A 14,965-nucleotide genomic window follows, 5' to 3' on the forward strand; every position below is an offset into this window, starting at 1 on the left:
TAGAACATGCCCTATTGCAAATACCAACACATAGAACTTCATGGACTAATGCTTTGAAGTTGCATGTTTCCATGTTGATATTCAATAAAGGTGATGATTTATACCAAAGTACTTGTGAAATAAACCCCACCCACCTGTTGCCCACCTACTACAGCCTGACAATGGTTCGTATCTCCCAAAAGACCAAAAACATTAATTGCGTGAAACCTGGTTAAATAGAAAAATTGCACATTTATAAATGTTTAATTTTTAAGTACGCTCGAAGTACACTATGTAAACAAATAACATTGTAATATTGTCTGACTGTTTGACAGGCCTTGCAACTAAAGCTGTTTATCATAGACTGGAAGGCCTTCAGACGAATGTGTGCATTGCAGGACTGTATAAATCAAGGTAGGCATGTAGTCACATGTCATTAATACAGCAGAGGTGTACTATGAAGGTCTTGTAGCTGCTTCTGTCACTGTGCTGTGCTCCCTTTAGCTTTCTTCATTGCTACAGACACCAAACAATGAGACCATCCTCAAACACAGCATTGTAGCCTTTAAACAACTACTTTTCTGTACATTCTAGTTTGGAGTGTCCTAAAAATACAAACCAGCTTTAACTTGTTTTATTTTCATAAAACCTTTGTATGACATTACCAGATGTTCAAAAATCAGGACTTACAACCTTTTTGGTTATAAATTGAATTGAATCATTGTAGATTAAGTGCTTATATAATACTCATTTGCAAAATAGATTTTTTGTCACAACCAAATGTTGTGTAAGAAATTGAAAAATGTGGCATCAATCCAAAGACCAGTTTGTTTTTTAGAAAGGCATTTTTAAAAATAGTGTTTCAAGATGTTTCCTGTGCTCAGGACATGAGAAATGTACTTTCAGCTTCCTCACATTTTCCCTGAAGGTAAATCTTTTGAGCCACATGCTTTATCATAAGTTTGCCAAGTCTTCCAGAGGATTGGCTAAAGGAAGCACATGAAAGCTCATGTCTTCAACGAAATGTCACTGTGCAGTGACACTGGAGTTGGACACACAGTGGAAGTGGCTTTCCTGGTGCTCAGTCAAGCTGTCTTAAGACAGGAAACCACTGGGTGGGAGGGGGTTAAATCTGTGCTGTTTTTATGAAATGGTGGTCTCGTGGATATTTCTTGGCAACAGTATTAGATAGAAGGCTTAAAAAGTTTGGAAACCCCTGGTGTAGGCCATGCCAACTCTGTAACTTCTGCAACAGAGAAGAGTGGGTGGTAGGAGATACACTGCAGGGGTGTATAACTCATTATTTTCAAGGACCAGTTTAATGAAAAATCATCACAAAAAGATCATCTGGCATCCAGGTCCACCTTCTCTGCTGCGATTCGGAAAGCTATTCAAGGGGCCATACTACAATATTTTTTTCTTATCTCAAAAAATGTGTTCTTACCCAGCAGTGTGTTTACGTGCCAGAAACAGTACTCATTCATTTTTGCGTTAACATTTTCTAATCTTATTTAATCCCTTAGAATTAAACCAGCTGTTTGTTACTGTGACTTACTAAGACTAATAATGTGGTATGTAAATTACCTTTATTCTAATTGGTTGCCCTACTGTATTCAAATAGCAACCAAATGTGGTAAAAGTCACAATCCCCCAGCTGGTTCACCCTCATTTAGCAAGTTTAAGAGGTTGTTTTAATGTATTTAGAAGGCTATCTCACACTTACATCCATGACGTTTGCAGACACTTTTAACCACAGTATCATTTTCATTAAAAGAGTGCATGTTAGTAAAAATAGGTTAACAACTCATCCTGCAAAGCGGTAGCACAAACCACTGCCTTTATATCTGCAACAAACCCTGGTGCCTCACAAAACCCAAAACTTAGCCTTTCTCTGAGTTGGTGCTAATGGAAGTCTTTGTTAGAGCATCAATATCAAGCCTACCACAAATGTGACTGCATACGCAGGAGTGCTGTGTGTCAATCTCTTTTGCATCATTGTAGTATGTAACCATTTTTTAAGATAACGCAATGTAGAGAATATTTTTCAGATGAAGCAACAGAGCCTGGAAGGCATAGGTAAAGCTTTATGAAGTTTTCAACTTATTGGAAAACACTTCTAGTTTGTGGATTGAGCTTAGACATATTTGAAACTATGTTCATGAAAGAGTACTCATTTTAGTTTTTGTGCTATTTTGGCTTTCTGGTGTTGTTTGTCCCAGTTTTCATGGCCATATCTCAAGCAATGTGGATACGGTGCCTCTCCTCTCTTCCTCCAGGAAGGAAGGAAATGCAAAATTGACTTTCATCAGAGAACATAACCTTGGACCACTCAGCAGCAGTCCAGTCCTTTTTGTCTTTAGCCCAGGTGTGAGACACTTCTGACGCTGTCTCTTGTTAAAGAGTGACTTGACAGAAGGAATGTGACGCTGAAACCCATGTCTTGCGTACGTCTGTGCATGGTGGTTCTTGAAGCACTGACTCCAGCTGCAGTCCAGTCTTTGTGAATCTCCCCCACATTTTTGAATGGGTTTTGTTTCACAATCCTCTCCAGGGTGTGGTTATCCTTGTTGCTTGTACACTCTTTTCTACCACATCTTTTCCTTCCTTTCGCCTCTCTATTAATGTGCTTGGACACAGAGCTCTGTGAACAGCCAGCCTCTTTAGCAATGACCTTTTGTGTCTTTCCCTGCTTGTGTAAGGTGTCAATGGTCGTCTTTTGGACAACTGTCAATTCAGCAGTCTTCCCCATAATTGTGGAGCCTACAGAACTAGACTGAGAGACCATTTAATGGCTTTTGCAGGTGTTTTGAGTTAATTAGCTGATTACAGTGTGGCACCAGGTGTCTTCAATATTGAACCTTTTCACAATATTCTAATTTTCTGAGATATTTAATTTGGGGTTTTCATTAGTCGTCCATTATAATCATTAAATTAAAAGAAATATACACTTGAAATATATCTGTCTGTGTGTAATGAATAAGTATAATATACAAGTTTCACTTTTTCACAATTACTGAAATAAATATTCATGATATTCTTATTTTATGACCAGCACCTATGTGTGTGTATATATATATATATATATATATATATATATATATATATATATATATATATATATATATATATATATATTACCAGACTTAATAATTTAACTATACAAATATTGTCATTTTTATGTATTTTCCAATCATTCTTTGCTGCTAACAGGGGGTGATGCAGTACCCCTGCTTTCCATATTTGTGGTTTCTGTCCAACATACACTTGGGCTAAGATATTACTTGATACCAAAGCAGAATTTTTTTAAATAAAAGTGAACCTGGAGATGAAAATAAAAATGGCACAATAAACAGAGCTCATATAAACACAGACAAGACACAGCATAGTTGCTGTACAACACATTTCTTTCAGTAAGTGCTCAAGTAATGTTCATTTAAATGCTTTACACAAAAACGGGTCCTCAGTCTGTTGAAGACGGCAAGGCAATTTGTCGTTTGGACAGCCGTTGGAAGTTAGTTCCACCATCTGGCAGCAAGATATGTCTCAATTCTTGCCTTGCATGTGATTTGAAATGTAATGATTCAAAATATGGAGTAATTGAAGCTTGCTCATTTTGAAGGAAGAACCAGGTTTTGATCATTTCCACTGAGTAGAAAGTGCTGGTCAGTGTTTGTGTGTGATCTATTAATTTCACTTCTTGATTGTTCGTGCCCCTTTCTAGGTGTGCAAAATTGTTTGTTATTTCTATGTGACTTCCAGTGTTCCCTATGAGAGCACTATATACATTATACCATAGGTCCTATTCTAATGGAAGTTCTTTTCTATGATGACTTTGTTGATGACCGAGGTGACTATGTTGTTTGACCAATTGAATGTGTGGGTCAGCATGTGGTACACCTTAAAGTAGTGGGAATGACTTATTTGCATAGCAGAGGTGTCTACAAATGTTTTTATGTTCTTGCATAAAGCTAGCTAGCTTAACACACAAAGCACTTTGAAAATGAGTAAACAAATATTGAGCGGCATGAAAGACAATAATGAAAGTTATGCAACAGTTGTTGCCCTGTGCTTCTATAGAAAGCCTTAGTGCAGTGTCTTCTTTATCCTGTAATTAGGACTGCTGTAGATGGAACAGGCAGTTGGTGATTTTCTCATCAAAATTGTGTATTCTGGAAGTGCAGTAACTTGTTAGTGTCTCTTCACAGTTGTTGGAAAAGAATAAAAGCTGTCAATCAATCTCTGCGAGCTGGATTGGTGCCTACTCCCATGTGGGAACTATTGATGTGGTTCTAGATGGTTTACAGGCAAGTAGACATGTAAATAGGTCTGCTCACTGGGTTTTATATCACAGAGACATATTTATAACTAATAAACAAAGACATTTCTATATATATGTTGTGGCAGCTTGTGAGCAAATAAGGTTAAAAACAATTCTGATTGAAATGATGTGTACTCTGTAATGATGCTCATTTTAATTGTGTTTGCATGGAATATAGTCAGAGATTCTAAAGGCTTTTAATGTTTTTTACTATACTGATCTTTAGGGACTAATTAAACTGAACAGTTTTATGAATGTTACATTCAGTTGTCAGCTGAAACACAACCCCCACAAACCCAAAGCTCTTAACAAATGTAAGCATCCAATAAAAATAGGGTTCTACAGTGTCCCTTCAGACCCCCTTTAATTTTCACTGAAATTCGCTGCCCCATCAAATTAGTTTAATGTTTTATTTCAAATAAAAAAAAAGTACATGTTTTCCAAAGAGAGCACAATCATGCACATTGTAATGCACTGTGGAAAAAAGAATAAGCCTACTGATAAAATAATGTACATTAAAATATGCAGGAAAATGTCATTTATATGTGGTCCCAGTGAAGGCTATGCCAATTTATATTCACTTGGAGAATCAGCAGAACATGAATTCTAACCAGAGGTGTAGAGGTGCATCTGAAAGGTAATTCACAATATATATATATATATATATATATATATATATATATATATATATATATATATATATATATATATATATAATATCATATATATATCATTAGTTCCAAAAACCACAACAAAATGAGAGGTAACATGAGTGAGACGCATGATGTCGATGGATTATAATTCATACATTCATCTTCTGTAATGGCTTCATCTTAATCAGTTTTATGGTGAGTCACTACCTGGAAATTCAGAAAAAAAAATACTTGAACAGAGTACATCAGACACTCATACAGCCTCACAGCTGTGGAACATTTCACTCAACCAGAGTTTACATGGGACATGTTTTTTTTTAAACAATTCTGTATCATTCCAAAATAACTGTACCTTAATGGTCAGTTAAAATATGAATAATTCCCAAAAGAATCAATAGGTCATTAACCTACATTATAACCCATTGTGTTTGACTGGAATTTGTTTGCTTTTAAAACATTACAATTATTTTTAGACCCTGTTGCCTATGCGTATATATATATGTGTGTGTGTGTGTGTGTGTGTGTGTGTTATGGATGATTGGTCAGCCAGCAGGCTTTCTGGCAGATGCCCGTTGTCAGTGCTCTCGGCTGGGGGTCTGCTGGAGAGTCTGGGCTGCTGGAGAATCTGATTGGTGAAGAGAGATTGAGCCATCGGCGCTGTGAGAAACTGTGAGATCTGAGCGTGTAAACATTTGTCAAGGCATTTGTGTGTCTTTTACGAGACAGGCCATATTCCTCTCAATCCTGGGAACAGTTCCTGGACCATGACTGTGCCACAGGAGCAGCAGTTTATCTTTTTCCACACACACTATTACACACAACAACACAATGAGATATCACTTCTCTGATCTTGCTTATTGCATGTAGGTTTTGTTTATGGAATCTTGGCATTTCATACAATATTTCTGAAAGTTCACACAGTTTCATTCAAGTGTTTCTTCCTAAATAATGTGCCTTAATGTGTGTGGTAATGTTTCTTCTTCTTCTTCTTTTTTTTTTTGCTGCAGCAAAAGGCTGAACTGTTTTGAGCAAGTTTACACTAGATATTAGAACATTGCTCTGAGAGTGTGATTGCATACATCCACAGTAACATTAGTGAGGTGAGGTACTGATCTTAGATACAAATTATATACCAAATATGACTCAGAGTCTAGATTTCATAATAATAGTTATTAATAATAATGATAAATGGTATTATTGCAAATCAGATCACTCAAAATCAGGGTGAAGCAGAACAGGTAAAACCATAAAAAATTAAGAATCATAATTAAAAAGAATAGATAAAAAAATGTTTCAGTGAAGAAATAGATTAAAAGATGAGACAAAATAAATAAATGATAGCAACGTGAGGTAAACTAAGATCTCTGACTAATTATGAGCTCTGTTAAACAGGAACATTTTAAGTCATCATTTAAAAATGTCAACTGAGCCTGCGTCTCTAATATTGTATGGAGTTTGGGGGATTAGGTAATGAATGATGCTTCCTCAATTTTATCTTGGGGGATCTGAGATTTAATGCAGGACATTTGCTCCAGAGGACTCGTTTGTTGTTGTCTTCATATTTTTCTCCATATTTTACTATATCTTCAACACCTTGCCAATGCTTGGCATGGATCCTGATGATCATATTCTGATGGGCAGATACTCTAAAGCAGTGCTTTTCAACCCTGATCCTGGTGCCCTGCACTTTGAGTGTTTTCCCTGCTCCCACTACACCTACAATCAAACAAATCAGCTTATTAACAGCCCACTATTCTGTTGTAGTGGGTGTATTAAAGCAGGGAATGTTCAATGCTTGTTTATAGAGATTGGTGATATCTGATTTTTCTTCCAGAACAAATTTGACAAATTTAGATTTTTCTTGATATTTCTTAGTTGAAAGATTTATTTGGAAACTCATTTTAGAATGAAACCCCTTCTATTGAGGTTTACCACTGCACAGGATTTCGCATAAATTCTTTATCAGCCTCATAAAGTGCTTTATAATGAAATGATGAGTTGAATCACTCATCTGGGGAAATGAGTAAACAGTGAAGTATAAGAGAGTGGAATATATAGCATTGCAGGAAGATTTAAGAGCGGTTATATGTAAGAGTAAAGACACTGTCAGTGTGCCATCCAGTGAGTGACATTCAGTAAATCATTTTACAGAAATGGTAGAGGAACTAGACATTTATTTGTTTGCTGTAGAGTTTATTCCTTCAGGATTGCAATTCCTCGTCTTATGTCCGTAAAGAAGGTGGAAATTGCACCAGTAGGACTTCAGTCCCAGCAAACAGCTGATATGAAATGAGCCTCAGAGGAGGAGGGCTGAAGGTCGGAGTCCTGGAGAAAACTCATCATTCACAAGTTCTTTATCAGAACAGTGGTGATGTAGGAATTAAAGTATTCATGTTTCTGAAAAACAAGTGTCAGTATCAAAGGCCTTTGTAACAAAGAGAATGAACACACTGCATCACTGATTCAGCAGAAAGTCCACCCTAACCCTAGCTGAGGCGTATACTTTGCAGTCTTACTTTACCAGTTTCCTTGATATTAATAGAATATTAATGAAAATGCGTTTTCCTCTCAGAGCTGGAAGCATTCGATTTTTTTACATTCATAGGATTTTACAAAAAGCATAAGCCCCACTGGAAACACAGCTTCATTGACTGATTACTCTGAGAAAAACAAGGCCTGTCTCAACAAGAATGACTGAATCCAAAGGTGTGATATTGTCTTGAATGTTAATGTAAATACACATTTAGCAAAAAAGCATTTAAATATAATTTTGATATATAATGAGAGGGTACATTTTTTAACAACTTTATTCTATTGGAACTAGTGCTGTCTACATGAACGTGTTAATGCATGTGAATAATCTGGACACTTTAATGTGTTCTTTTTTTTCTTTTTCTTTTTTTAAACACATGAAACATTTACCATGTTTGGCCACAACTTCCTTAAACAATTTAGTCAATTTACAGAGTCTAGTGACATATTAGTGGCTGTAAACACTCAGGGTTGTAAATCTCATAACTAACTTGCACTCTTAGTCTCTCTCTCTCTCTCTCTCTCTCTCTCTCTCTCTCACTCACACACACACACACACACACACTGAGCACATTTTTTTTCTGGTGCCTTAATCCACACACTTATCTCTTATGAAGTTATTGAAGCTGGATATAGAGGTGTTTTATTGTCCGATCTGTGAGCTGCATGCTGCAATTTTCTAAGTTCAAGCTTAGTGTCAGGGCTTAGTTTTGTTAAATCTCTCCCTAAAACATTTCCTCAAGAAATTAAGATTCTAATTCAAATATCATAAAAACTACTCTGAAATGTTATAATAAAGTTAAAAGCATGGTTTCTTATAACCAGTTTGTTATGCATACTGCTCTTCATGTTTGTTTTTTCATCTCTTTCTAAGCAAATTCTGTGATTAATCATAGAAAGTCATTGTGAGTATCTTGATTACATTTTTAATCAGTTGATATATATATATATATATATATATATATATATATATATATATATATATGTATATGTATATGTGTATATGTATATGTATATGTGTGTGTGTGTGTGTGCGTGTGCGTGTGTGTGCATTTTTAATTTTTACATTTAGACCAAAGTCTTCAAATGCTTAGGACCACCACACAGTAGGTTTTGTTTGGTTTTTGGGTTCACTCTCAGGATTGCAATAACACTGTGGTGGTGGTGGTGTGAGTATATGTTGCACTGATAAGCAGTGCTGCTGGAGTATTTAAACAGTGTCCACTCACAGTGAAAGTGTAAAATAGAGGTGTTTAGAAGCCACAGTAAAGCTGTTGTAAGACCCTTTGTACCAGCACAAATTAAACTAACACAATTCACTTTGGTGTCACTTCAGTGCTGAAGGTAATCCAATACACAAATTGTACCAATACCAGCCATGGCCTAGAAAAGTGGGCTTGGGACAGGAAGGTCATTGGTTTGATCCCCATGACCGGCAGAAAAATCGGGGGCGATAAGAGTGAAGGAGCAGCTCCGGCCTCCTCCCATAATCCAGGGCTCAAGTGTCGTTGGACAAGGCATATTTCTCCAACTGCTCCATGAACACTGGAGGATGGTGGCCCACAACTCTGTATGTGTGCCACAGTTTGGTTAAAGGCAGAAGACACATTTTGTAGTAAGTTGTGCAATGTCAAACCTTTTCACTTCATTATTGTTGGGGAACTGACCATTGAAGAACAGGGGTGAAAAATGGCAAGCAAAGCATGCAGAGCAACAGATAAACTACAGCATATGAATGGTAGGTGGAGCTGATTAACTGAAGAATGAGTGTATAAATGAGGTGATTTTATATTGCTGGCTTATATCTGTATAGAACCATTCATTCATTCATTATCTGTAACCGCTTATCCAGTTCAGGGTCGCGGTGGGTCCAGAGCCTACCTGGAATCATTGGGCACAAGGCAGGAATACACCCTGGAGGGGGCGGCAGTCCTTCACAGGGCAACACAGACACACACACACCTATGGACACTTTTGAGTCGCCAATCCACCTACCAACATAGGCTTTTGGACTGTGGGAGGAAACCGGAGCACCCGCAGGAAACCCATGCAGACACAGGGAGCACACACCAACTCCTCACAGACTCTCACCTGGAGCGGGAATCGAACCCACAACCTCCAGGTCTCTGGAGCTGTGTGACTGCGACACTACCTGCTGCACAACCGTGCCGCCCTGTATAGAACCAGTGTTTTACTAAATGGTGTAGTTTTTATATTGTAGAATATAACTTCAGTTTTAGCAGTGTGATATTTATTATTCTATGTTAATGTGAAACTTAGGAAACCTGCTCAAAAACTTTTCTAGTTTATAAACTGTTGTATAAAGTGAGCGTATCAGGATACCTTCATATCTTAAATAATCATCCTCTCCGTGGGACTCTAATTGCATTTGAAACTACAACTTTGTGGTGAATTACAAGCAGTAGACATACAGTGCATCACCCTCAGTTCTTTAAATATATTTTTGCTTTGCTGGAATGACTCTCCAGATTTCAGAGTACTCCATTATCAAGCATGCAATAAGGTTTCCTTTATTTAAAAAGGCTGTTTCCAATCTTCAATTACAAAAAAAACAGTATTTTATAGACTCCTTTTTAAGAGTGTGGGCGAGGAGGCTAGGATTCTAAGCTTTTCAAATATAAGAGGATTCTCTTCCCTTCCTCCAGACCTCCTCCAATGATGCATAGATAATATCTTGATAATGTTTTCACCTGAAATGTTCTCCCAGCTTTGATGCTTATGTGATGGAGATGTCATCTTTCTTTTTTAAACATTAATTCATTCATTATCTGTAACTGCTTATGCAGTTCAGGGTCACGGTGGGTCCGGAGCCTACCCAGAACCACTGGGCACAAGGCGGGATCACACCCCCCTGGAGGGCGCGCCAGTCCTTCACAGGGCACACACACTCACACATACACTCACACACTTACACTATAGACACTTTTGAGTCACCATTCCGCCTACCAACGTGTGTTTTTGAACCGTGGGAGGAAACACGCGTGGACATGGGGAGAACACACAACTCGTCACAGACATTCACCCGGAGCGGGACTCGAGCCCACAACCCCAGATCTCTTCCTTCTAAAGATATATAATTAAGACCAAATGTAATCCATTCAAATCTGTTATCAGGAACACATCATGGCAATGTTAATGAGAATATGAGGCATTAGCAAGGTGTCTTGACATAATCCTGTATGAAATATTTAATATGTTATCTTAATTGCATGTATTGATGTTGTGGTCTTAACTGGGTTTATTGATAACTGTTTTCAGTCACATTTTCAGGTGTTATGATGTTGAACACCGCTGTGTTGTGGGTGTCTGCACTGAGGTGTACCGTCACTCTGTGCCCTAAAAGCTTAACAGTAATCTTTGAATACAAATGTTTGTGCTTACAGACTGCTGGAGAAAATAAGCTTGCTGTGCAGATCAGTCTATGGACCTGAGCACTGCGTGGATGCGTGGCTCTTTTCATCTTTCACTGTGTGTAAATTAACAGTGCCACCACACCAACATAAAGTAATTTGCAGTGTACAGCCCCCCTAATCGAGAAGTGATTACTGGCTGTATACCCCTGGGCCTGGTGACAAGTGCACTGGTCAAAATTACACACTTGAATCTGCTGACAAGTAAAAGCAAGAAATTACAGCAGATACCTCAGTGACAAGCTGGAGAGTGACTGTTAATCAAAGCAACTGCAGTTCACTAGCAATCAATCACAGCCATGCAGCAAGCAGAGCAGTGTAGAAGTGGTGGGAACACACAAGCTCCTATAGATATTACACACTAGCAGACACAGACAGACACACACAAAGAAACAAAGAAATACAGCTAAGTGTTTTTTTTTTCTAATGATGACATGTAATAAAAAATTTCTAGAAAATAAAAGCAGTACAAACACAAATCCATGTTAATTGTTAAATCTTTTGAAGCTTCATGTAACGGACACGTGCATAAAAATGATTTCCAGCGTTTTCACTGACCAGCTTGACTGTGTTTTATAGACATCAACAAAGTTTAAATTTGATGATGCAAACACACTCAAAAATGATGGCACAGAGGCAAAACAAATGTGAAAGGTTTGTATAAAATAAATGTATTAGTATTCAAATGTCATACTATTTTGAAGCATTATACTACACGCAGAATCTAAAATATATTAAAAGAAAATTCACAAAGGCTCATCACGTTATGCTTAATTTGTGAGAGGACTATTAAACGATTTCATAATGAAATGAAAGAATTCAGGATCAGGAAAAAATCTCAGTGTATAAAGGTCAAGAGTGGAAACCGTGGCTGAAAGTGTGATCATTGAACCCTCGGAGCATCACGAGTCCATTTGGGAAGAATGTACATTGGGTTGTGTGTTAAAGATGGTATAACATCAATTATAACATCAATAAGACAATCCAGAGTGTTACAGAAGAAAACGACAAAAGTGGCCACAGCATGCGTGATCTGCAAATATGTCCCAGGGATCCCATGCTTTTTTTAGCAGGACAATGCCAGGCCTTGTTCTGCTTGACTGTCGTGTCTGCATCCAAATCCTACTGAAGATATATGACGTGTCACGAAGAGGAGAATCAGACAACAGTGACCACAAATTTTGAGCATCTCAAGAAGCTGGTGGCTCTTTTTCTGCCTAGCTAGCACTAACTAACATACCTTGCGTATGCTGTCTGTTGGGTGCTGGGGTGGAACCTGAGCTGTCTTGCCTTACTGTGCAACCTAGCCCTAACCTATCTGGATCAGAGTTAGGCCTGTCCACTGACGGATGATGGATGATGATGACAGATTAAATTTTTTTATTATGCAAGGCTGCAAGATGCATGAAATAAATATATAAATACTTAAATAATGATTTTTTTTTTCAGGTTGGGAGGGGGAACATTTACTTTTTTCCCATCACCACCACTGAAACATTTTTACATGGTAGGTTTCTGTAGAAAAATGTGCTACAAATCAAACCATCACATCTTAATCATTCGGTCTTGCAGAAAACCTTTATATATAAAACATTAACAGCCTTCATTATTTAAACTAAAATAACTGATTTTTGTCAGTTTACATGAATCCCTAGATTCATCAAAGAACCCACGGAGATATTCATTCGGATCTGATTTATGGCAATGCTGACAGATGGTTACAGCTTATTCCAATATTAGCTTAAATAATTATAATCATACACAAGATAAGATGTAAAATATCCTATGCCAGTCCATTAGAGCTTCACGTAGGGCCCACCACACCTGTTCCTACCTACAGCCACCTGTTGAATCCTACACCTCAATAGTAAAGTTGTTGTGGTGGTTTACATTTCCTGTCAGCAACCAGCTATTCTTTACAACTACGTTTTACTCTTTGAGCCCAGCCCATGAGTACACAAACCACCCACTGTGTCACAAGCTCTTCACAGGGGTCATCAGGTGGGCACTTCCTCTCATTGATGTTTCGCTGAATTAAGCCCCCAACACCTCCAGAATGCTCAGTAGTGAAGTCTGTCGCCCCAGACACCCCCCCCCCCCCCCCACACACACACACACACAATCCAAGCCAGCTTTACTGTCCTACCTTACCCTTTACCATCAACAACTATAAATCCACACTGGCCTCCCTGTTGACTAAGGCTGTACCTAGCCCCACTGGCACCGTTAATGTGTGCTCAGTGCCACCAGTTCCATGGGAACTTTACATGTAACATCACCAGCAATCACAATAGCACCTCTACAGTGCATTTCTGCAAGTAAATTGAGCTCTCCATATTCATAGGAAGTATTGTGATCAGTATTGTGAGCTAGAATTTGATTAGCCTTTGACGTTTTTGTTTATCCTGGTTGAGGAGGACAGTTTTAAAAATGCCATCAATTTCATCTATGGTTAAAAACAGCTTAGACCTGGAACTCCTTATTTGAGCAAGCCACTAACTACAAGGGATGTCTTAGAAATCTGGATAGTCATGTCATCAACAGATTCCATCAACCGAACAGTGTGAGGAACACTTTGGAGGGTGTGTATAGAGGGGTAAGGAATGTCTCCAGCTTCTCTGTCTGTGTTTGCTCACGGCTGGTGCCTCATTATTGATTTCTCAGGCAGAAGTGCAGAAGGCATTGGAGGTTCAAAAAAAGCAGACGGGCATGAGGGTGACATTTTTGGCCTCGCTGAGCAAAGACGGTATGGGTATTCTAAAATGGATGACATTCTGAAAAGTGAAGATTTAACATCTTTAGCTACGCTAACATCTTTCCTCTGACACATTAATCCAAATGGAAGGCAGGAATAATAAAGGCTTTCCTCAGGAGGCTCTGAGCCTCTTGTTCCTCTAGTGTGAGCTGCAGTTTGATAGACTGAAGTCCATCGCAAATTGCTTGACCTCTACATAACTCCACACCTCAGTCAGAGTAAACAGAGATGCACTTCAGTGTGACACAGGCCAGATACCAAACTCTCTCTCTCTCTCTCTCTCTCTCTCTCTCTCTCACACACACACACACACACACAACCTGATATACTCATAAACACATACAGTCAAGAGTAATACAAACAATTGCACATCCTATGCAGTACATTAATAGACATTAACTAAATAGTGCAGACACTATTTAAAATTTCCCATTATAGTGGACATTTAACAGTTTTTATTGAGCTTCTAACAACTATAAATTACCTCTGTTCTGATGAACAGTCGGCGTGTGAACAGTCGACAAGCCAAGTGTGATGGCTCCTGTGACACAGCTAGATACCTAGAAAAAATATCCAGCCAACACTGTCCTTTAACCCCAGATGAAAGATGGCAATAAGTGTGCAGCTACAGATGAGCTATTGCCACTGCCTTTATATTTAGATTAGCAACAAGGCAGATGTGTCTAATAGAGGTCAGTGAGTGGGCACATTGTTTAAAACTCCAGGAGCACTTCTGTGTCTGATCCGCTCACACCAGTGTAATGCCTGGCCCACAGTACAGCATAATCAGCCCAGTTTTTAGGCAGATTTGCTCCACCCCCAGGTCATCCTGTAGAGTGGTGGGTCCATAATCCAGTCTTCTCCCCGTGCAGTCAGCGCACGCCCCGATTGTTGCCCCAATGTTTACGACTCAGAATCCTGTAGTGTGGGGTGGACGCTGACTCTCAGGTGTGAAAAGCAACATGAACATCCTGCCTGAAAGAACGTAAACCAGTGAAAGCCGAGCTAGGGTTATGATTTCACTGCCATCTGCCGTGTTTGTTTACATCTAGTTTGTGAGAAATTCTCATCTGCTCTCGTGATGTAGCAGTTTTTGAAAAACTCCCATGGGGTTTGAGGACCGGAGCTGCCTGTCAGGCGTGAGCAACCTGAAAGTGTGTGGTGTTTTATTCAGGACGGATTGTGTAGTGTGGGGACTTCGAAGACCAACAAGGTTCAAGCAGGTTGTGGGGTGTTTCATTTTTTCAATATTGATTAGTATTTTATCAAATCTTGTTGTGTGGGCCAGGCATAAGGC

The sequence above is a fragment of the Hoplias malabaricus genome, chromosome 3 (genome assembly GCF_029633855.1).
Source record: "Hoplias malabaricus isolate fHopMal1 chromosome 3, fHopMal1.hap1, whole genome shotgun sequence".
NCBI lineage: Eukaryota > Metazoa > Chordata > Actinopteri > Characiformes > Erythrinidae > Hoplias > Hoplias malabaricus.